The following is a 25,072-nucleotide window of genomic DNA, read 5'->3' on the forward strand; positions in this document are numbered from 1 at the left end:
ACTGGCAAGGGCTGGCTGAAGAAAGGTGGCTTACGTTCAAGAGGGCGACAGGGACGGCGGGCGGCTCCAGCGCGGCGGATTCTTGGCGGCGGCCATCTTCTTTTCGCGGGGGTGTGTCCTTCTGCGGCAGGGACTTCCTGGGCGGCGGCTTTTGTGCGGCGTTGCGTCCTTCGGCCACGGGGACTCCCTCGGCGGCAGCTCTTTCAAGGCGGCGCATTCTTCGGCCGCGGGGACTCCCTGGGCGGCAGCTCTCGCGAGGCGGTGAGTTCTTCGGCCGCGGGGACTCCCTGGGCGGCAGCTCTTTCTAGGCGGCGCATTCTTCGGCCGCGGGGACTTCCTGGGCGGCGGCTTTTGTGCGGCGGTGCGTCCTTCGGCCGCGGGGACTTCCTGGTCGGCGGCTTTTGTGCGGCGGTGCGTCCTTCGGCCACGGGGACTTCCTGGTCGGCGGCTTTTGTGCGGCGGTGCGTCCTTCGGCCGCGGGGACTCCCTCGGCGGCATCTCTTTCAAGGCGGCGCATTCTTCGGCCGCGGGGACTCCCTGGGCAGCAGGTATTGCGAGGCAGTGCGTCCCTCGGCCGCGGGGACTTCCTGGGCGTTTGCTGTTTTGAAGCGGGGCTCTTTTGAAGCGGCGGCGTTGTGTCCTTCGGCGGCGGGGACTCCCAGCCCGGCGGCGGGGACTCCCAGCCCAGCGGCTGGACGCGGCGAGAGGCGCTTCGCGCCTCTTGCCGCGTCCAACCGCCGGGCAGGGAGTCCCCGGCAGCCGCGCTCCGCGCGACTGGCGGGGGCTCCCTTGAGGAGAGGCAGGCGGCTTCTTGGCGGCGGCTTCTTGGCGGCGGCCATCTTCTTTTCACAGTGGTATTTCCTTCGGCGGCGGGGACTCCCTGGCCAGCGGCTTGACGCGGCGAGAGGCGCTTCGCGCCTCTCACCGCGTCAAGCCGCCGGGCAGGGAGCCCCCGGCAGCCGCGCTCCGCGCGACTGCCGGGGGCTCCCTCAGGTGGCAGCCTGATGCGGCGAGAGGCGCTTTGCGCCTCTCGCCGCGTCAGTCCGGGAGCAACTGCGAGCCGCGCTCCGCGCGGCTCGCAGTTGCTGGGGCTGGGAATCAGAGGGACCAATGGGCAGGCGCTTCGCGCCTGCCGATTGTTCCCTCTGATTGTCTGTCATGAGGAAGGGTCCAATCCGGACCCTTCCTCATCCCGGACACATCCCGCCTCAGAACCCCTTACTGTTTTATTTAGTCCGTGGCGCCCGCGGCGCCACGGGCGGTGTACAGATTGCAGATCAAGGACTGGCACTGAAAGATTGTGTGACTTGCCGAAAACTTCCTAATGAAAAGGTACGCAAATTTGAACTAGCCCCCTCCGTGGTACATCTCGTTCTACACTAGCTTTGGGTAAAATGTCTTGAAATTCCACCACCTTTTGCAAATTTAAGTTCAGCCCAAAGTTCAAGCCATAAGAGGGATGGTTTGTGAATTTCTCATCTTTACTGTTTCCTATTTGAATATCCCTTTATTCATGTGCATATGAAATCCATGGTGTCTTATTTATTGTATCCCTTCAAAACCGGGATGCCAAGCTCCAGTGAAGGTGGACAGGGCCCTTCCCCGTATTCCTGTTTCCCAGAAACTAAAAAATAAATCAAATAATCAAAATTAAAAACCTACTAGTGTTCCCCACACAATCCCCCCCACACACACACACTTCCAAGGAATACCAGGTTGTGGCGGTAACTCTAGGAATTTCTAGAAGTACAACCATAAGATCTCCAGCAATTCTTAGAGTTACCACCATCAGGTCTGGGTAATCCCCTGAACTGACATAATTGCATGGGGGTAAAACCATAGTATTTATGGCTATTCCTAGAGCTACCACCATCAGGTCTGGGTGATCTCCAGCTCTGACATCATCACGCTGGCATCCCCACCCCCACACCATATCCTCACCATCCACTCCCACAAATTGCCACGCTTGGCCTGGTAACACGACATCAGAATTCTTTAGGGTAAAGAGCAGGGTCCGATCGCCAAGTCTTGCCTTCAAAACAAGAGATCTCAGTTTTAGTGTGATATAGGACAAGATATGTGGATCCAGCTCCAGCCTTTTGAATTAATCTTTTTTTTTTTAATAGGCGGTTGAACTCCAGGTTTTGGCTGCCTTTTCTCCACTTGTCTATTCATTCCGCACGAGCATCCAACCAAGCCCAAATGGGAAAGGTTCAAAGGACTGACTTCCGCTCTGTCCTTTCCCGCTGGCAAAATAACTACAACCGAGCGAGCCTGTTCTGATAGTTCCTTCGCCTGCTGCTCCACTTTCCCATCATGCGACGCCAGATGCACGAGGCCCACTCTGACTCAAAAGCCGCCTTTTTTATAGGTAGAAAAGGTGTAGGGGGGAGGGCAGGTGGAGCCGGTTCTATTGCTGCCTGCTGGGTTTTTAAGGAATCTTGAACTGCAATTAATTTCACTTCCTCATTTCTTTTAGCATAAAAGCAGGACTCATTGGAGAGGCATGCTGCGAAAACAGTGGACTCCGAATCCCACTTGGTGTTGTTACTAGAATAGCCAGCTCGAGGAGTGGGAGGGATTAGAGCAGGGGTAGTCAAACTGCGGCCCTCCAGATGTCCATGGACTACAATTCCCAGGAGCCCCTGCCAGCATTCGCTGGCAGGGGCTCCTGGGAATTGTAGTCCATGGACATTTGGAGGGCCGCCGTTTCACTACCCCTGGATTAGAGGCAGGGAGGGACCTCAGGGAAATACAATGTATGGAGTCCACCCTCCAGAGCAACCATTTCCTCCAGGGGAACTGATCTCTGTCACTTGGAGATGAGCTGTAAAACTAGAGGATCCCCCAAATCCCACGTTGGGACTCGTCTCCCTAGTCATAGAATCATAGAATCATAGAATCATAGAATCATAGAATCATAGAATCATAGAGTTGGAAGGGGCCATACAGGCCATCTAGTCCAACCCCCTGCTCAACGCAGGATTAGCCCTAAGCATCCTAAAGCATCCAAGAAAAGTGTGTATCCAACCTTTGCTTGAAGACTGCCAGTGACTGCCTTTGCTTGAAGACTGCCAGTCATTACTGTTTGTGGTGCTACATTTTGTAGCTGAGCATGTTTCGGTTTCCCTAAGTATGCTCATTTGGAAGGGCAACCATTTTCCGTTCTACACATGGGCTGCCAAAAATCTCTGCCAAAGGAGGATTTTCGTCGATGAAATTTAGTGTCTCTGCTTTCCCCTTTCCCATTACAATCTAAATTTGTTGAAAGTGAAGGATTGTACAACGTCTCTTTGCACCAAGCACGGTTGTCCTGCAGAGGGGACAATAGAGCTAAGAAGGCAGGAAGGAAAGAGTCCATCTGTATTTTTTCTCTTGTCAGTTCTGCTGCTATTGTTTACCCAGAATTCTAGTGGCTTTGCTCTCTCTCTCTCTGAACTTCAAGAGTGTAACATGCCCTTTCTGAATCTCTCTCGATCCTAGGGTTGCCAGTGGGTAGGAGGAATGGCAGCCAGGACATCGTGTTGACATCGTGGTGTTCTTTGTGTTGGTAGAGTTTAAATTTGCAAAGAGGTTGGAGCATCAGGAGGCTTAAAAGACTAGATTAGTTGTATTGTGAACCGAGAAATTACTCTGTGAACAGGAGAGGGGAGGGAGATCTAGCAGTCTAACTGTTCAATCCTGTGTTCATTCTGTCTGCTGTTCTGCCTGATCTGGGGGCAAGCAGGGAGGAAGTGGGCTCAAAGGAGCAGGAAGTCTCCAACAGATTGGGACAAGGAAGAGAAGAAGAAGAAGATATTGTTCTTATATACCACTTTTTGTCTAACAGGAGTCTCAAAGTGGCTTACATTCGCCTTCCAATTCCTCTCCCCACAACAGACACCCTGTGAGGGAGGTGAGGCTGAGAGAGCCTTGGTATTGCTTGGTCAGAACAGCTTTATCAGTGCTCTGAAGAGCCCAAAGTCACCCAGCTGGCTGCATGTGGGGGAGTGCAGAATCGAACTTGGCTCGCCAGATTAAAAGTTCACACTCCTAACCACTACACCAAGCTGGCTCTCTCTGGGAGGAGAGTATTTGAAAGAATATATATCAGGATGTTCGTGACCTAAATATGCTAACTGTACATCTCCTCAGATGCCCCTGAAAGGCATTCCCCATACTCTATTCACACTACAGATCTTGCATATTCCAACAATTTGGGGAGAGAACTTGGGCCATAGAGTTCCCAATGAATGCTGGAGCATCGTGTTGACGGTGTGATGTCACTTCCAGGTTCACATTATCATTACCCAAATGTCACACTTTACATTTCTCCCAAGCCCTATGAAGATAGGTTGAGGGACTTGGGAATGTTCAGCCTGGAGAAAAGGAGGTTGAGAGGGGACATGATAGCCCTCTTTAAGTATTTGAAAGGTTGTCACTTGGAGGAGGGCAGGATGCTGTTTCTGTTGGCTGCAGAGGAGAGGACACGCAGTAATGGGTTTAAACTTCAAGTACAACGATATAGGCTAGATATCAGGAAAAAGTTTTTCACAGTCAGAGTAGTTCAGCAGTGGAATAGGCTGCCTAAGGAGGTGGTGAGCTCCCCCTCACTGGCAGTCTTCAAGCAAAGGTTGGATACACACTTTTCTTGGATGCTTTAGGATGCTTAGGGCTGATCCTGTGTTGAGCAGGGGGTTGGACTAGATGGCCTCTATGGCCCCTTCCAACTCTATGATTCTATGATTCTATTGAAATTCATTTCGTCGGCAATGATGCAGCGCATCTGAACAATAACGACCGTGCATTCGTAGGCATGCAGGGCAGGTTGCTAATGGGGGATAAATCTAGGAAAAAGCTGGTCTGTGGTTCTGTGACGGAGGCTCTGGAAACGCATCGCTTCACACCCAGCGTCCATAATTATTCTTTTTAACCACTCATCCGCCCGGCCCTCCACGAGCAATCTCCATGGTTTCTCTCCCGGCAGACCGCCACACAGATTAGGAGAACAGAACTCGCGCACGTCTGCTCAAAACTCCCTCCCCCATTCCCTGCATACCCACACACGCAGAGGGCAAAACATTTTGTTACCAACATAAACAGTAAGATTCGAACCTTAAATGCACCCTCCCCCTTCAATACACCCTCCCCCCCCCTCTCCATTTTTAGTTTTTAAGACCCTGTCATGATGCTTCCCACAGTTCGTCACCCACCTACGTGCCTCTGTTGGCGGTGGAGGAAGATGTTTCCACCTCAAATAGCTTATGACAAGTGGCAGCCATGGTAACCTGAGCTAACCCCCCCCCTCGACACACGCACACACACACATACAGAGACCCATTAAGTGTATCCTACATTTGGCCTCTGGTTCCAGCACAAGCTAACCTGCCTATTATTACCACAAAACTGAATAGAGCGATGGAGAGACATGAATGCCACTTGCTACGAAACCTTTCCTTCCTTTTCAAGCATGACACTTAAGGCAGCTCCCCCCCCCCCACTCCTCCCCAGCCTTAGTTACACATCTCAGGGTCTCCTTTCTTGAAAGGAGAGAGCGATTATTGCTATATTTTCCCCCCACGGTTCGAAAGAAAGTCAACACAAAGAGAGCAACGCATCTCCTCAGCTGCTTTGGCTTTTTAGGCACTAACCTCTGAGATTTTTTTTTTCCCATTTGCACATCACAAAAGAACTGGGAGGACACTCGAAACAGAGACGCATGTTCATGAGGTCTGCGTGCCTGAGAGTTTTGTTGGATCAGGCAAAGGGGCCTTGTGGTCCAACAGCTTTTTGGCCCCACAAAATGGCCCACAAAGTACCTCTGAGAAGTTTACAAACTGAATGTAAAGGCCCCAGCGCTTCTCTCCTGTTGCCCTCTTCCATTTTCAGGGCTACATTGCTTCCAGACATAGAGGTTCTGGCCGTCATTGTGTGTGTGTATGTGTATGTATGTATGTATGTGTGTGTATGCATTTATACCTCACTTTTCTGGTCATTGTTTCCCTCCATTTTACCCTCACAACTACCACCTGTGGTTACAATTATTATTATCTTCTTGATCATTATCATTCTTATTGATTAGATTTATAAACCTCCCCTCCCTAATAGGCTCGGAACTGTGTACAACATTTTAAAACTCTCCATAATTATAAACTCTGATGATAAAACCATAAAGACAGTAAAAACCATAAAAAAACCCAGTGGCAGTAAAAACCATAAAAAGACAGTAAAAACCATAAAAACCATAAAAAGACAGGAAAAAACACTAAAAAACCAGTAAAAACCATAAAAACACCAGTGGCCTTCCCTCTTAAACGTAGGTCTTATTCCTAGATCTTTAGGCCGTCTGTGTTGTTGTACTCTGGAGAGCGGAAGGCTCCATGATTTTATTTATTTGCCTGGGCCTCAGCTCTATGTCTGGTGGAAGGGCACTGTCTTACGGGGCCTACGGAACTGTAAGAGAGAATGAATGCCCTAATATCATCCGGTGAGCTTCGATGGCAACATGGCCATGAGAACCCAGGGTGGTAGCCTTTCAGGTGCGGGGGGACCTGTCCTTCCTCAACTTGTCCAGGTTCCTTGGGAAGGCCTTTGTGCTCCTGCAAGTTGCAATTGTTGGCAGGGAACTGCATATTTATTTTATTTTTTATTACTCATTCAAATATTTACCAGTGACAATAAAAGAACAATCATAGAAGCAGATAATCCAAAGCAATTTAAAAGAGACGGAAAATAGACCGGGCTCGGGCAGACTGGTCGGGAAGCGTTGGGTGTTAAATCTGTGGGTTCAGAAGTGAACATGGACATCGGTAGTGATTTGAGCTCTTTATTACAACCCCAGCATGGTACAAGCAGAATGGAACTGAACCAACCAAGTCTTGAAAAATCCCAACTTATATACATTAAAAAATGGGTCTTCCCCGCAGTATAGGCTATTGGTCAGTTTCAGGTTGCATAGGCCCCGTACATGGGATCTAGCTGCTCATTGGTTAATTACATTGTGAGCTATGTTCTTGTCTAGGACCTCAAGCTCGGTCCTTGGCGGATCTACAGACACAATACAAGTTTTTGTGCATGTTGGCAGCTCAGTGGGGAAGGGTTCACAAGTCCCTGAAAGGATCTAAGAAGGAAGGACAGTTGGCAAACTAAAACAACCTTGGCTGCAGAGGCTGGGTGGGTTGAGGACGGAATGCCAACGCAGGTGGGGAAATTCCTGGAGATTTGCGGTGGAGTATCAGGAGGTCACGGTTTGTAGAAGAAGAAGAAGGAGTCTCAAAGTGGCTTACATTTGCCTTCCCTTTCCTCTCCCCACAACAGTCACCCTGTGAGGGAGGGGAGGCCGAGAGAGCCCTGATATTACTGAAGAAAAAGAGTTGGTTCTTATACACCGTTTTTCTCTACCCAAAGGAGCCTCAAAGCGGCTTCCAATCGCCTTCCCTCTCCTCTCCCCACAACAGACACCCTGCAAGGTAGGTGAGGCTGAGAGAGCCCTGATATTTATTGCTCAGAAGAGCTTCATCAGTGTTGTGGTGAGCCCAAAGTCACCCAGCTGGCTGCATGTGGGGGAGCGCAGAATCGAACCCGGCTCACCAGATTAGAAGTCCGCACTCCTAACCACTACACCAGCCTGGAGGGGAGAGACCTGGGCAGGGTAGAACCCCACAGAGTCCACCCCCCAAAGCAGTCATTTTCTCCAGGGGAACTGATTCCTGTAGTCTGGAGATAATTTATAGTTCCAGGAAATCTCCAGTCCCCACCGGGAGATTGGCAACCCAGCCCTTAGTTCTGAGCCACCTCAACAATTCCCATAGTTGTTCCAAAACCCCTTGGAAGAGGAAGATAATGCTTAGCATTTCTCCACACTAAAGAAGAAGAAGAAAAAAGCTGAACAACTGACTGAGAAGCGAGGGCACCATGTTATAAAAATGCACATAAATTAACCAGCTGCCTCCAGAAATAAAATAAAGTTTTCATTAGGTACATAAAGCTTAGCAGTTTATTGTGCATAAAAGGAGTGGGGTATGTCCTGCCATCTGTGGATGGTGCAGAATAGGAATGTTTCTCTTCCTGCCCCACTGGGGCCAAGACGATTAGGGCAAATATGAGGAGGAGGGGGCTCAGGGGGCGGGATGGAGGCCCCTTCCTTGTGAGGAAAGGCCGACAGTCTTCAGTTTAGAAAAGAGATGACTAAGGGCATAAATGATAGAGGTTTATAAAAAATTATGCATGGAGTAAAGAAAGTTGACAACAAGAATTTTTTCTCCCTCCCCTGCAAAATACAAGAACTCAAGAGAGATTTGAACTCAAGGCCATCCGAGGAAGCTGATGGGAAGTAGGTTTAGGACGGACAAAAGGAAACACTGCTTTACACAGTGGTTACAGTGTGGGATTACTTCCAGAGGATACCGTTATGCCCACAGGAATAAATGTCTTTAAAAGGGGATTGGATAGATTTGTGGAGGATATGTCTATCAATGGCTAGTAGCCCTAGTGATTGAGGGGAACCTCCACATTCAGAGGTACTCAATCTCTGAATCCTAGAGCCAGGAGGCAATATCAGGGGAAGGTCTCAGCCTCTAGGCCCTGCTGTTGGACCACCGGAGAATCTGGTTGGTTGCTGTGTGAGATGGGATGTTGGACTAGGTGGACCCCTGGTCAGATCCAGCAGGGCTCTTCTTATGTTCTCAGGATGCTGGACTAGATGGACCCCTGGTCTAACCCAGCAGGGCTCTTCTTGTGTTCTTAGGATGCTGGACTAGGTGGACCCCTGGTCTAACCCAGCAGGGTTCTTCTGATGTCCTTAGGATGCTGGGCTAGATGGACCCCTGGTCTGATCCAGCAGGGCTCTTCTTATGTTCTTAGGATGCTGGACTAGATGGACCCCTGGTCTGACCCAGCAGGGCTCTTCTTATGTTCTTAGGATGCTGGACTAGATGGACCCCTGGTCTGACCCAGCAGGGCTCTTCTTATGTTCTTAGGATGCTGGACTAGATGGACCCCTGGTCTAACCCAGCAGGGTTCTTCTGATGTCCTTAGGATGCTGGGCTAGATGGACCCCTGGTCTGACCCAGCAGGGCTCTTCTTATGTTCTTAGGATGCTGGACTAGATGGACCACTGGTCTGATCCAGCAGGGCTCTTCTTGTGTTCTTAGCATGCTGGACTAGATGGACCACTGGTCTGATCCAGCAGGGTTCTTCTGATGTCCTTAGGATGCTGGGCTGGATGGACCACTGGTCTGATCCAGCAGGGCTCATCTTATTGATATGCTTTATGGCCCCGAGAGGTTCTCCACCCCCCCCCCCCCCCACTGTGAGAACTCACTGTTCTTTGCCCGTCTCCTTGGGCTGCCACTTTGCTGTAGGAAATTTACTGCTGCAAACAACCAACAGGGCAGACTCGATGTCTCCTTAGAATTCGCACCTTAAAGATCAAAAGCCTTTTCTATGTGAAATTACCTTCCCACCTAGATCACCCTCCTATAAATACCCCTACGGGGGCCACCCCTCTTTGTCTCTGTCAGTGCTCCCCTGTTCCCACCATGCTGTGTCTCGCATCATCTTATGGAACCTTTCAATAAAGATTAGCTTCTTAGCACCACATGTGTCCGGAGCAGTTCTGTTCGAGAGGGTCACTTCTCATCGAGTGGGAACAGCCACCATTTGTGACACCCTGCTCTTGAGTCACCCTATTGGGCCACTCACAAAGCAAGAGGGAACATGTCCATTTTTTGCCAAAAAGCGTAGTTTGAAATAATGGCCAGCACAATTTTCAATCTGTATCGCTCACTCACAGCTTAGGGTAGCTCTTACATTCTCCCCTTAAAGGGAAGAAAAATCCCAGTATTAATACTTTTACGACTTCCTGAGCTAGCCTCATTTCCCCCCCCTATTTTGCCTTTAACGGCCCAGCCGCACTTTGTCAAGTTGAAGCACGCGGGAACGTAATGCACAGCAAGCTGCCTCGATAAGAGAGACGTCGTATTTCATGACCAGAGGAAAAAATTGTGACTGACATTTGAATGCTGCCAGATTAGAACCAAAGGGGGGGGGGGGGAAAGAAACGTTCGTTCTTTTTCCCTTGTCCGCCTCAGCAAAGCCAATATGAAAGGACCGGGGTTAACCCTGTTAAAAAATGGATATTCTGATACGGAGGCCTTTATGAAAAAGTTAATAAAACACAATTACCGCTCCGCTTCAATTCAAGGCCCTCATACAAGTCCCTTACATATGTATATATATTTTCTGCCACAATGCTGTATTTTTGATACCGGAGGGATTTGGTTTATTGCTTTAATTCTCCAAAAGTGAATTCGACAGCATGTTACGTATGCTTGCTGAAGCCGCTCAGGTCAGGTAATACGTATAAAATTTCTAGGCTCCCTCAGAGAGAACCAATTTGTTTCTAGATCTTTTATTTATTCCTTGGTCCACGACCAGCACTTTTAACTCTTTCCTCACTCTGTGTGACATAAGAACAAACATTCTTGTGTGTGTGTTAATTTGCATCTCCTCTCCCTTAGGAAAGTGGGGGGGGGGGTGGACAATTCATATGTATTTATCAATCGATTAGAAACACGTCGTTGAGGATTAGGAGGAGAAAAGACCCTGAGAGGCAGAAATTCTAGCTAATTCTTTCCAATTTTGATTTTTGTCACCACAGTCTTAAACGAGGAGAGATGCCAGTCCTGGCTTGGCTTATAGGAGGTTCTCATGGAGAAATGAGGACAAGCATCATTAGATGCTTCAATATTCCTCTTTACTTCCCTCCTTTCTCTTCTTCTTTCTGCCCTTGTCAGGGCAGAATAGGCTGCCTAAGGAGGTGGTGAGCTCCCCCTCACTGGCAGTCTTCAAGCAAAGGTTGGATACACACTTTTCTTGGATGCTTTAGGATGCTTTGGGCTGATCCTGCGTTGAGCAGGGGGTTGGACTCGATGGCCTGTATGGCCCCTTTCAACTCTTTGATTCTATGATTCTTGTCAGGTGACACTCACATAATCACCAGGAATATGTCTATTTCTCAACATGGCCCCATCTGTGGATGATTAAATCCAGAGACTAGGGCCATAGACAGAAAAGACAGGTCTTTCTACAAACCTGAGGAAAGCCCCAGATTTGCAGATATCTCTTTCTCTTTTTCATCTATCTATCTATCTATCTATCTATCTATCTATCTATCTATCTATCTATCTATCTATCTATCTATCTATCTATCTATCTATCTATCCATTGGGTGGTAAAACAAAATGAGCAAAGTAGCACATGTAGTTCTCAAGGGTTCCCCACCATACAATTGGTAGAGATGGCAGGAGGAGGAATTAAAGTGGACAGGGGGCGGATTAAGGTGGATTGGCTGGTAGGTAGGAAGGAAAAAAGGAAACAGGAAACAGGGAGATGCTATAGGGGTTGCCAGGGAATGAGAAAAGGAAATAGTGGAGGAGGGGAAATGAGACGCTCCCCCAAAAAGACAGGATTTCAGTTAACCCTTTTCTGTAAAATGTTTCACCCTTTCCCCCAGTCTCTGACATATTGAGACTAAAGTCTTCAATGGAATGAACCGATATTCTTTCTTACCCTAAAACTCAGGGGGTGTAGTGAGCTAAGGCACTGGAGGCAAAATAGGATGCAGCTAGCAATTCTAACAGAATGCTCAGCACATCAAATCCCAAATCCCAGGATGATGTGGGTGACCATGGCCGAGGAAGGAGTACAAAACCAATAAAGCCCCTATGTTCTTGTAGTACATGCAAGCCTGCAGGCATTTTGGATGGACCCTCAATACACTTTCCTGGGACATTCTGTCTCTAAGGTGCTACCAGATACAAATCTAACTGTTCCACTGCAGACCAAAACACCTACCCTCGGAAAGTTTCCTGGGAGCAAGCCCCAGGGTGTGAAATGAACATCCCTTTTAGACCTACTTAGTCTTTCTCTCTTTCATGCATATACTGTAACTGTAGACTAAGCATCAGAAATGTAAAAAGTAAAAAACTGAGCTTTTGAGTGAATGGTCAATTACTACTACTACTACTACTACTACTACTACTACTACTACTACTACTACTACTACTAATAATAATAATAATAATAATAATAATAATAATAATAATAATAATAATAATAATAATATGTGCAAACTCACATTTGCATAATTTCCCCACAAATGTGGAATATACAGTTAGAGAAATTAATGCTTCAGATTTCAGGGAGTCTGTTCTGCTGTCTGGAAGCAGATTTCTTTTTCTTTTTTTTTAAGATAGCAAGATGAGAGCTGTGTGTTGCCTTGGACAGAACGTTAATTTCAGGGAGGGAAAAGGGCAGACATGTAGCTTTCTTGGATGCGAGGCAGGCGGAAGGCAAGGCTACGGCTCAAAGCGGCACCCGTGACTCATCTTTCATCTTGTAAAGGGAAGATGACTCAGGCAGGGACCGGGATGAATCACACACTTCCGCTGATGCTTTTGATGTGGACAACGGGTGCCCAGATCTGCAGGGGGACTCATTTTGTATCCACAGTGAGACGGTAACATCCTGCTGCGGTGTACTCTGGAAATCCAGAGCTGGTGCTCTCAAGCTGTGAGATGAAGCAGTTGCAAAAAAAAATTCCAGCCTCCACACATCACCTGTAAGGGTCAAAATAAATGATACAATATCTACGATTCAGGATGAGGATGCTGGAGTGAACAACTCATTGTGCTTGGACCAGTGAGAGCCAGTTTGGTGTAATGGTTAGGAGTGCGGACTTCTAATCTGGCATGCCGGGTTCGATTCTGCACTCCCCCACATGCAGCCAGCTGGGTGACCTTGGGCTCGCCACGGCACTGATAAAACTGTTCTGACCGGGCAGTGATATCAGGGCTCTCTCAGCCTCACTTACCCCATAGGGTGTCTGTTGTGGGGAGAGGAATGGGAAGGTGACTGTAAGCCGCTTTGAGCCTCCTTCGGGTAGGGAAAAGCGACATATAAGAACCAACTCTTCTTCTTCAGTGGGGGGGGGGTTCTACATCATTCTAGGGGTACTCAGGTGTTATCTCCCCAAATGAGATGCCTCTCTTTATCTTAACTTGAGAGCTGCACTCTGTCCCTTCCTATCTTTTTCTCCCTTTGTCTTCTCACTTGCCTCACATGGCCTTCCATGGAGACACAGGTCTCTGCAGGTCCTTCCCATAGAGACAATGTCCTCGTACTCCCATACACACAATGCCAGACATGCTGGACATTTGTAATACATGAAGTACTCTTGAGATTAGGCTTCTTTCTTTGATTGCAACCTGAATGTGAACAGGGTCCCCTTGGAAAAAATGCAAGATTACCTTTTGCTGTGAAAAAGATCTGACGGGACACCGTAGGGAAAATCCTTAGAATCGTTGCTTTCGGATGCTTTGGGCTGATCCTGCATTGAGCAGGGGGGTTGGACTAGCCGGCCTGTATGGCCCCTTCAAACTCTATGATTCTATGATTCTATGATCGAGTTGGAAGGTACCTCCAGAGTCATCTAGTCCAACCCCCTGCAGGATGCAGGAAACTCACAACAACCATTTACGCACTGGAGGTTTCATGCCAGACTGTAGGCTGGAGTTTTAGTCATGGCAGGTTGCCCCACCTCTTCCTGCATTCACATAGGAGAGCTTTTGGCCTGGTGCGCCTCATCTGCCCCTGATTTGTGTTCCTGCATGGGAGCTGCGGCAGTGAAGTTCCCAGTGCATAAACGGTCAACTACCTGCTCACCCACAGTGGCTCAGATAATGCCACCCCCCAAAAAAAACCCAGAATCCTGGCCAATCTGGCGTTGAGGGAATTCACCTCCCAACCCCAAAGTGGTGATTGGCGGTTCCCTGGGCATGCAAGAAAGGACCACAAGAGCCAAGCACCAACACAATCCCTTCTGTCCATTCACTCACCATCTGCCTAAATTCACAGAACATTTAAGATACGCAATAAAAAATGCAACGGAAATCTGTTATGGAAGTAATAATCAACAGGCAACATTTAAAGGACATAGAAACACAAGCCTATCTGTGCCTGGTTTGCACTCAGAGAAAAGGAGAGCTTTTAAAAGGCGAGTCCCTACTTCAGTGCAGGGTTGCCATCTTCCAGGAGGTGGCTGGAGATCTCCTGGAATTACAGCTGATCTCCAGGTGACTCTGAGCAGTTCACCTGTAGAAAATGGCCACTTTGGAAGATAAGACTGTATGATATTATACCAGATCAAAGTCCCTCTGCTTCCCTAACCCCACCTTCCTCAGGCTCTGCCCCCAAAATCTCCCAGTTTAGAGCTGGCAACACTAGACAGTATGGAGAATAAAACAGACCCCATTTGGGTTCGGAATGCCCCCTTGAGAGGAAGATATGGCTTCTACCTTCATTCTTCCTCCCGGCCATTCTCTCATGCTGAAACAGTGAGGGGGGAATTATGTCCCATTTCTGCATTCCCGTGTTTTGTCCACATGGAACAACAGAAACAGGAAAATTACCCGCTCCCAGCACTTTCGACAGAGAAACTGGTTGGAAGGGAAAGAAAGCCGCATCCTACAAAAGCCATGTAACGGTGCAAATAACGTCTGAATAGATCGTGTCTCAATCTTACTTATACTTGAAATGTTGTCTTCTTATCTGTTGTCACAGCAATTCCACCACCACCACCCTCACCCCTACCCCATGATGGTGTCCCGAATCCAAATGGGCTCTACTGTTACTTTTAAGTCGTCCTTTCCTGAGACTTCTGTGAGGATATGCCAATGAGGAAAGAGAGCTGGGTTCAGGGTACCATGGCCCAATTCCTTAAAAAAGGGAATGTCTTGTTAGTCTCAGAAATTCATTTTTCCAAGTAGTATATTTATAAGACGCACACTTGTAAGAACACTCTGGATCAGGGGTAGCCAAACTGCGGCCCTCCAGATGTCCATGGACTACAATTCCCATGAGCCCCTGTCAGCGAATGCTGACAGGGGCTCATGGGAATTGTAGTCCATGGACATCTGGAGGGCTGCAGTTTGACTACCCCTGCTCTAGCCCCACCTCAAAGTGCTACACTTCAAACATCCCCAGTGTTTACCTCACACATCTTCCCCAAAAATGTGACGTAGTTTTTGTTTGGGGGGGAGGTTATACTTCAGTTTGAATTTTTCCTCCCTATCTGGACTCAGCTCGGATTAGTTTTAAATGCATTTTCCAGAGTAATAATTTGGCAAATTGTCCTTTCGGCCTCACGCCTGGGTAAACACCTGTGCGAACATAACATGGGACTAGAACTCCATGTGATGCAGCTTCTTGGCATTGATTAAGACAGCATCTTCTAATTAGCATTGCTTTTAATTTCCCCCTGTTATGGGTAATTGCACTTATTAAAGCAAGTAAAAAATTAAAATTAAAATGCATGAATTTGCTCTATGGAGGAATTTAAAAGTATATATATATATATATTAGTGCCATACTTGCTTTGACATAAATAGCAACCCGGTATTCCCACCAGGGTGTCTCCGAAAATACATGGCAGGTTGTCAAAATTTTGTGATATAACTGATGAAGGATCTAAGTAGCACCTCTTCAGGCTGACTTGTCCCATCGGATACCCCCTGATCGGTCCAAAATAACATTGGTTGAATAGTTCCCCTAGAAATGCTGAAGCGTCTGGGCCTTTTCAGTTTAGAAAAGAGACCACAAAGAAGGACATGGTAGAGGTTTATAAAATTATGCATGGGATGGGGAAAGTTAATATTCATTCATTCATTCATTCATTCATTCATTCATTCATTCAAATAGCCACAGACCAAGATATAAAAATTAAACATGGTGAAACATAAAGTTTTAAAAACATGCTTAAAAAAAATTTAAAAACATATAAACAAAAAAGATTGTAAAGCATGTTTTTGAGGTTACAAAATAAAATTGGTCGTTTTCGGGGGGAAAAGAGGTGTTTTGTTTCCTTCTTGAAGGCTTGAATCGTGTAGGCACAAAATTTCACTGTCTGTAGCGGGATTTGGGCCTCTTGTGGCGCAGAGTGGTAAGGCAGCCGTCTGAAAGCTTTGCCCATGAGGCTGGGAGTTCAATCCCAGCAGCCGGCTCAAGGTTGACTCAGCCTTCCATCCTTCCGAGGTCGGTAAAATGAGTACCCAGCTTGCTGGGGGGTAAACGGTAATGACTGGGGAAGGCACTGGCAAACCACCCTGTATTGAGTCTGCCATGAAAACGCTGGAGGGCGTCACCCCAAGAGTCAGACATTACTCGGTGCTTGCACAGGGGATACCTTTACCTTTACCTTTACCATAGCGGGATTTGAGGCTTGTCTCCCATGAGTAGCAATTTGGCCCAATCTCTCTCTCTCTCTCTCTCTCTGCTTTTCTCTCTGTCTGTCTGTCTTTCGCTCAGTCTCCATGTATCTCTGTCCCTGTCTCTCTCTCTCTCTCTCTCTCTCTGTTGAGCTCCAAACTTATATGCAAATTCAGGGGGGAAATTTCTCTGCATTCAAAACATTTAGCAGGCAAGTAGAGATATCTAGAGGAACTTCAACTTCAATTTTGACTCTTCTGCTATTTTGGCTCAGCTCTGATTACTTTAAATAAGTTTTTTTCCCCTGGAATCACAAGTTGGACAATATCTTGTCACAGGACTGAAATAGGCTGGGAAGAAGCTTATATTCTAGATTGGTGGTGGTGGGGGGAGTTCCCCTAGTTTTCTATTTTTAAAGAAAGGTCTTTTTAAAAGAGAAAGAGAGATAGAGAGAGAGGGAGAGAGTGATGACTATGCAAATCATTGCAATGGCTGCCTTGCTCCGCAGCTATTCTGGATTTACCTGCCCTTGATTTTGCTTCAAAAAAAAGTACCAATCAATATAGCTAAAAATAGCTCTCAAATTTGGGGCAGTACTCCTTTGCCTTCAAAAGCAGTGCAATTGGGAGAATTTCCAGCTGATATAGCTCTGAAGATTGTCCCACGTTTTATGTGAACCTTTGATATGCTAGAGTCTACCCCTAGGAAGCTTTTATGGATTTTTTTTTAATGTTATGGCCTTACATCTGGACAAGATGTGGAATTTACCTTTGCCTTTAAGAGCTGTGAAGATGGGAGAACATCAGCTGGTGCAACTCTTAACTTTATCCCACTTTTGACATTAACCTTTGATGTGCTAGAGTCTACCGCTTGAAAACGTTCATATTTTTTTTTATAATGATATGGCGTTTGCATCTGGGAAAGAAAAGATTTGGCATTTACCAAGAGCTGAAGAGTCTGAATTTTTGTTAGGTCTCCAGGAGGGATAAAGGACAGATCTCATCCAGTGGAGGTACGTTCAGAATATTATTAAAGGATGCACATAGCAAATATTAAAAGAGAGAATAATCTTTAGTATTTGCATGGCGCTTTGATTCTTCAGAGTCTATCGGAGAGATTATTGTAGGAGAAGGCGCCTCGGAGCCGTGGAAGACACCACAGTGGAACAGATCCATGAGATCTCTAGGTTTGGGGGCTGGGTAAAACAACCTCCAGTGAGCTCACTGAACCCCCAAGGTTAGGAATAGACCAATGATCATAGAGCTGGACTGAGAAAACTGGACTTGTAACCACATCTGTGTGGTGATGTTGCTCATATCGTCACCTGTTTGCCCAGCTTTGGATGAAATGCTATATACCAAGGGTGGCCACATGATGACTCTCCAGATGTCCATGGACTGCAATTCCCAGTCCATGGGAATTGTCGTCCATGGACATCTGGAGAACCACTCTTTAACCCACTGTGTACACTTATAAATAGTACATGAATATATGTACAAAGTATCCCTCATTCACATAAGTGTGGAGTGCTGGGAAAGGTGGAGCCTGTAGATCTGCTTTTACTACTGCTCTCCAGATAGAGATCATTTCTTCTGGAGAAAATGGCTGCTTTGGAGGGAGGAGTCCATGGCATTGTACCCTGCTGAGGCTCCTGTCCTTGGCAAACCCCACCCTCCCCAGGCTCCATCCTCAGATCTCCAGGAATTTCCCAATTCAGTCAGCCAGTCTGCAGGTGGGATCTGGGGATCCCCTCGGAATAATAACCAAGCAACAGAGATCAGTTCCCAGGGAGAAAATGGCTGCTTAGAAGGTAGACTATATGGCATTATAGCCCATTGGATGTCCCTCCCCTCCCCAAACCCTGCCCCCAAGGTCTCCAGCAGGGCCCATTCTGCACACATTGGATAATGCACTTTCAAAGTGCTTTTGCAGCTGGATTTTCCTGTGTGGAATAGGATAATCAACTTCTAAAGTGCATTGAAGTGGCCTAAGGGCACTGGGGATGACATTCTGGGTTTGGGCAAGAAGCTATTTCTACCACATGGTAAGAAGCTATTTCTCTATGGTAAGAAGCTATTTCTACCATAGGGTATTGCCGAGAAACCATACTTTCTGGGTTTGGGGAAAACTCTATGGTAAGAAGCTATTTTTACCATAGAGTTTTGCCCAGAAAGCACACCTTAGGGGAAGGGAGTTTAATTCTGAGTTTTAATTCGCAAAACGCCTTTGCGTCAAAGCCTTCCCGAACTCTTGGCTTCTCACCACTGGTTCTTTTTTCTTTCGATCTGTCTCTCTCTGCCCAGCAGAAAGCTGAAAAAGTCCTCCTGGAGGACTGCTGATTTGTGATTTGCTCCGTCTGATTCACAAGGCCCTCCCAAAGGTTGCAAACTCGGTCCGCAGCTGCATGGGAAAATTCCACGGCGTGATGTGGCCCCAAGAGAACCTGCCTCGACCTGACAACCGTGGTTTCTCTCCGATTTTTTTGAAATTCTGACACCAACCCTGGAAGTCTTTGACAAATACAGCCCTCAAAATCTCTGCCATAAGAGTTTGCTATATTTAGGCCACTGACAACTTAATCATGACTTTCCTGTTGATGTCGAGTGTGATGAAGAGGAGTGGAAATGTACCACTCATGCAGGAGGGAAGTTTTTAATATTTAGTGGCAGAACGAACAGCGGCGCTTTAGCGTAAGGTGCTTAACTGCTCCTCTGCAGAGAGGTTCAAAACGCACAGCCAGGGATGCTGGAGTCAGTTCACCTCATCTCATCACCAGCGGCCGAGAGGGAGGCATCTGCTTGGTGGCTGCTCTCGGGAATAGTTGGTTTGCAACCATTGGAGGCTGACTCCTGGCTAGGATGTTCAGATCCTTTGACGTCTGCCGACAAGGAATGAGCGGGTGCGTTCTGGGAGGGATGTGCTGATGTCCTTCCGAAGTGATGTTGGCTTGTCGTATTCTAGTTTAGTGAGATGAGTGTGAATAAGGGGGGTGTGGGAGCCCGTCTTGACTTTTTCCAGGGCCTGAGAATCACTAGGACCCTTGCAGCTGACTAAATAAAGAGGGGAAGAGAGAAGGTGCCCCCATGTGTGGATCTTTTGATCCGCACTCCGGAATTCAACATACGTTGGGCTATTTTGAAGGGGTTCACTTCCTGAACGCTGGTCGCTGTGCCTCCACGGTTTATAGCTAAAATGTAGTGACAGAACCAGATTTGCTTCTCAGCATTCCTGACATGTCCTCTCTCTCTCTCTGGGTCTCTCTCTGAGGACAAGTAACACAAATCTCTCCGGCTTCCCGCAGTCGTGGGCTATCATTTGGAGCATCAAAGCAAGATGTGATCTCTACTAAATGTACTGAGTGAAAGAGGGGGGAAAAACCCCACTCAAAAGATCGGCCAAGAAACAGAGCATCTGTCACACAAGTCTCTCCCGTGTCCCCCATTGTCCGCAGAACCTAAAAGCGCTTTCCCATTTGCAACTGAGTACATGCGTTTTGATCAACGAGGAGGGATAATAATATGATTAATGCCTGGAGTGAGACGTGTCTATCTTGAGTTCTGTGTCCGACTGGCAGCACGGATCACTCAGGAGGCACCAGCTGACGGCTTTGACTTCGGGCGGTTGCGTCTGTATTCTGGGCCTCCTGGTGCCAGATGGCTTCTCATGCCAGTGGAAATGGTTGAGAACGTTCACAGAACGGAGAAGATGTTGGCCGTTCTCATAATCAGGTTTTCTGCATTGGTTTCCATCGTATTCTGGCCGTTTAGCCAATTCACGAGTGCATCAAACTGTGACTGTTCTTACAATCTATTCGGAGTGTTGGGTGAGGGGGGTTAAAAACATTTCTTGAATGTTTTGCCTATTTTTTTGAATGTTAAAACCTCAGTTTGTGGTTGCCAACAACTGGAAGAAAAGCAATGTTCTGTCCCCTTAATGCAGGGATAGTCAAACTGCGGCCCTCCAGATGTCCATGGACTACAATTCCCAGAAGCCCCTGCCAGCATTTGCTGGCGGGGCTTCTGGGAATTGTAGTCCATGGACATCTGGAGGGCCGCAGTTTGACTACCCCTGCCTTAATGGATGGCACGTTATTTAATGGGCGACGTCATTTATCCCCATGGCCTGACATTTTCCTCCCCCCCTTTCCCATACATTTAAGTCTCTATTATAGCGACAGTATATTTTCTTCTCCAGGTTGTTGACAATGCTATGCTCAGCACAGCATTGTAGGAATAAAGGAAAGGCCTTCAGAGCATGTACAGGGTATATTCCACACATCAGTGAATATCCATACCCTACATCAGGCTTTCTCAGCCAGGGTTTTGTGACAGGGCTGGAAAGATTTCCCAATTGGGTGGGAGTTAATTAATTCTTAACATATTTCTTAAACGTGTTAAACATTTCATAGAATCATAGAGTGGGAAGGGACCACTATCTTTATCGGGTGATATGACCATGTATGGTCATGTCGACTTGCCCCCCCCTCCTCAAATGGCCAATGATGGCCCTGGAGGGGGTAGGAAGGGGAGGGGCCCCAGGTGGGCATGTCCACAGCTCTGCTTCCCAACTATATTCTGCACGATCGTGCCACTTCTGGGGTTTCTCGAAGCCTGAAAGTTAAAAAGTTGAGAAAAGCTGCCCTACATCCTGCCTGTGTTGAATCAGCTAATTCCCCAACAGCTAGTCTCCCTCTAGCATGCCAGCTCACTCAAAATATGCTGGCTTAGTACACCTCTGACACCACCGGATTTCTTCCCGAACAGCTTTGAAAGGGGACAGAAATCTGTTTTCGCAAAAAACAAAAAAACAAAAAGCAATTAAGAAGAGCTGTTTTTCACTATCTGAAGGTGTCCCGAAGCAGCTTACAATCGCCTCCCCTCCTCTCTCCCCACAACAGGTGACCGGTGAAGGGCTGTAAGAACTCTAAGTGAACAGCCCTGAAGGAACTGTAACTAGCCCAAGGTCACCCAGCTGGCTGCATGTGGAGGAGTGGGAATCAAATCCGGTTTTCCAGATTAAAGGCTGCCACTTTTAACAGCCTCATGGTTCATCCACTGGCCTGGCCTTTGCGTGAGGTCTGGTATTGTAGAGCAGGGGTAGTCAAGCCGTCGTCCTCCAGATGTCCATGGACTACAATTCCCATGAGCCCCCTGCCAGCAAATGCAGCATTTGCTGGCAGGGGCTCATGGGAATTGTAGTCCATGAACATCTGGAGGACCACAGGTTGACTACCCCTGCTGTAGAGTATCTCAAGTAATATCTCCCCATGCACCTTTAGATAATATAATCTTCTGAGATTTTACTATAGGAGTACCCTCCATCAGCAGATCAACAAATCCAACAGGGACTTTTCTGTAGTGGCCCCCTCACTCGCCAAATATCTTCTAAAGAAAAATCTGCTTTTGTGCTGACATCTTTCAGGCATATATATATCTCCAGTAAAAAGTTAAATTCACATCATAAAGAAGCAGGCAGTGAAATAGTTGATGTTTTCAAGAGTCGAATTTCGTGGATTTCTTTATGAGTAAAGAATAAGTCCCTCTGAAGGGGCAGAATTATAGGTGCGGCCATAGAGCAGTCATAAATAATAGTTTTATGTACAGTAGAACTGTTTTATTTAACAAAATCTGATGTGCTAGATGCCTTGAAGAGGTTATCTGGAGGTCAGGATAGAAATGTGCTGGCGATGTGTAATTTCAGAGCCATAAACCAGAGCAGATCTCAGGGGGAAAGCCCAAAAAGGAAATACGGGAGAAATATTCTTGTTGATCCAATCAGATAACCTCTGCACACTGACATCCCAAAAACCTCAGTCTGAAAAGCTGGATTGCCAAATGCCGGGTAGATGTTACATGTTTATTGTGATATGACCATATATGGTCATGTTGACCCACCCCTCCCATAATGGCCAAAGATGGGACTGGAGGGCGTGGGAAGGGGAGGGGCTCCGGGTGGGGGTGTCCACACACATGCTTCCCAATTATATTCTGCATGGTTGCGCCACTTCTGGGGTTTCTGGAAGCCGGAAGAATGCATCCGAGGTTTCTCAACCGTAAAAAAGTTGTGAAAGGCTGGGGTGGGCGCAGGCACTAAAGTTTTCCTGTGGTCATCTCATCAAAGTTATATTTAAATATATATGTGTGCGAAAGGGAACAATTTATTTAGCTGCCTGAATTCTTTGTACGGGCATTTGTTTTAATGTGCAGGGACTGGAAATTATATTAAAGCCATATCTTATTAATGGCATATTGTAGCCATTTCAGGTGGATTCAATCACTGACAACAGATCCTAATTAGAATTTTTTTTTTTTTTACAGATCCGTCTCGGCAGGAGCTGCTTTGCCATCTCCTTGTTATATAATTTATAGTAAATTATGTTTCTGCAATGGCTCTCCTAGTAATTCATCTATTGGAACGGCTTTGCAAAACAAGGCAGATGCCAAAATAGCAGCAAGGAGAGACGCTCTGTCCCTGATTTCTAGACCCATCTTGAGCCACCATTGGACTTGGGGAAGGGGGGAGAGTAGAGTGGCTGGTGGGGGAGATGGGAAGGGATGTTGGGAAAACTCCAGGAGATTTGGGGATGGAGCCTGGGGAGGACAGGGAACTCAGTAGAGTATAATGTCACAGGGTCCCGTCCCGTCCCCCCACATACACACACCTGATCCCTGTAGCCTGGAGATGAGCTGTAAATCCAAGGAATTCCCAGGTCCCAACTGGAGACTTTCATATATAGTGTTTTAAAGAATAAAAGGTAAAGGTAAAGGTATGCCCTGTGCAAGCACCGAGTCATGTCTGACCCTTGGGGTGATGCCCTCTAACGTTTTCGTGGCAGACTCAATACGGGGTGGTTTGCCAGTGCCTTCCCCAGTCATTACCGTTTACCCCCCAGCAAGCTGGGTACTCATTTTACCGACCTCGAAAGGATGGAAGGCTGAGTCAACCTTGAGTCGGCTGCTGGGATCGAACTCCCAACCTCACGGTCAGAGCTTCAGACAGCATGTCGGCTGCCTTACCACCCTGTACCACAAGAGACTCTTGTTTTAAAGAATACACTTCCCATAACAGACACCACGTGAGCCAGCTTGGTGTAGTGGTTAAGAGCGGCAGCTTCTAATCTGCAGAGCCTGTTTGATTCCCCACTCCTCCATATGCAGCCAGCTGGGTAACCTTGGTCCTGTCACAGCCCTGATGGTTCTGTTTTCACAGAGCAGACCTGTCAGAAGCTCTTTCAGCCCCACCTACCTCACAGAGTGTCTGTTGTGGGGAGAGGAAGGGAATGTGATTGTAAGCCGCTTTTAGCCTCCTTCCAGTAGTGAAAAGCAGGGTATAAAAAAACAACTCTTCTTCTTCTTCTAGAGATGGTTGCTTATCTGAATCTTGGAAACGGTTATAATGGCACATTTAGTAAGTCTCATTTGCAATCTGATATTTAATAAGCCATATAAAATAACAAATTGGCTAAAATTGGCAAAGCTAAACATTAAACTTCACCAGTAGGGTTCAGCAATTGCTTCAATAATCAATGGGACCCCTATTTTGGAACATTATGCATATGTAAAAATTGAAGCGCTCAACCAGTTATTATCTGAATCTGTGAATCAATTCTGAGTATTAATTTTCCCTTAAGATCCAGACTTTAAAGCTTCTCCTCACAGTTGGACTTTTGGGGGGTATTTCATCCGAAATATCTATGAACAGGAAGATAATACATTTGATCATGTATTATAGGATCGTCTCGGACACGGATCAAAAGCAGAGTTCTTGTGAAGATGGGATTGCACCATGAGTTCTTCTTTTCCTGTCAATTATCTTAAATCAAATTACCGTGAATTAAATTGTCAAAATTATTATACATATTCTCCCTATGAGTACACACACAATTGAAAGGGGGGGGGAGGTGCGCATCAGATGACATACTTGCCTTTGAACATTCTTTGACAGGAGCCCTTGAATGTATCTCAGCGGTATAAAAGAGGAAAGGTCACAATAGCACCTGCTTGGTCTGGTTTTATGAGCTTATTTTCAGCGTGGATCACTGTGGAGGTGAGAGCTGTAAGCCAGAAGGCATAATTTTGGTTACGGTGGGAGATGAGATGCAGATTCACAGCACGGTTCAAAGGCCCTCTTTTGGGTGTAATCAAGATAAAACTGTGAAAAGGCACTGTATTTTAAGAACATTTGTCGCAGTTCCTCATACGTACCTAGCAAACCAGCACACGTGGCTTGAAAAAGAGAGAACGTGTTGGAATATGCACGATCCAATGTGTGCATGATTTAGCAGTGTAAGAAGGGGTATAAGAGGAGATGTGTATTTAGTAGAGTTAGATGAGGAACATCTTGATATATTTAACATCTCCCCCAGCTTCCTGATGGGCTCGATTGAAGACTTCCTGCTCCCTTGAGCACACTTCCTCTCTGCTTGCCTCCATAATCAACAGAGAGGAAGGTTCGGTAGACACAGACTAGAAGTTCTCCGGAAACAACAGCTCTTTATGGAATCCAAACACCTAACAAGGAACAAGGGAAACCCACAAATTTACATACATTTTGGCTAGCCCACCAAAGAACTTGATTGGTCCTTAACGGGCACAGTTTGTTGGTCCATTTCACACCACTAGAATCTCTGATTGGTGGCTTTAAATCCTTTATTGGCATTGTGGCCTGCGTTTAGCCCAACTTGAATGGCATACATAACAGAGGAGAAGAACTGGGGTTTTGTACTCTGCTTTTTATTACACGAAAGAATCTCAGAGCAGCTTACAATCGCCTACCCTCCCTCTTTCCACAACAACCCTGTAAGGTAGGTGAGGCTGAGAAGACTCTG

At 46.9% G+C, this 25,072-nt stretch overlaps 1 long non-coding RNA gene across 4 annotated transcripts in view; it reads left to right on the forward strand.

Annotated features, from left to right (window-relative positions):
* Window positions 1-25,072, forward strand: part of LOC143839134 (uncharacterized) — a 52,280-nt gene that overhangs the window by 2,216 nt on the left and 24,992 nt on the right. Inside the window, exon 3 of one of the 4 annotated variants that reach the window (XR_013231628.1) lies at window positions 22,563-22,635. The exons of 1 other annotated variant lie outside the window; for it this stretch is intronic. This is a non-coding gene — a long non-coding RNA (uncharacterized LOC143839134). Of the gene's footprint in view, window positions 1-2,126; window positions 2,204-18,551; window positions 18,765-22,562; window positions 22,636-25,072 lie in introns of those variants that run through there. 2 more of the 4 variants (XR_013231630.1, XR_013231631.1) reach the window with 2 other exon arrangements.

This window comes from Paroedura picta, chromosome 5 (genome assembly GCF_049243985.1).
Source record: "Paroedura picta isolate Pp20150507F chromosome 5, Ppicta_v3.0, whole genome shotgun sequence".
Classification (NCBI taxonomy): Eukaryota; Metazoa; Chordata; class Lepidosauria; order Squamata; family Gekkonidae; genus Paroedura; species Paroedura picta.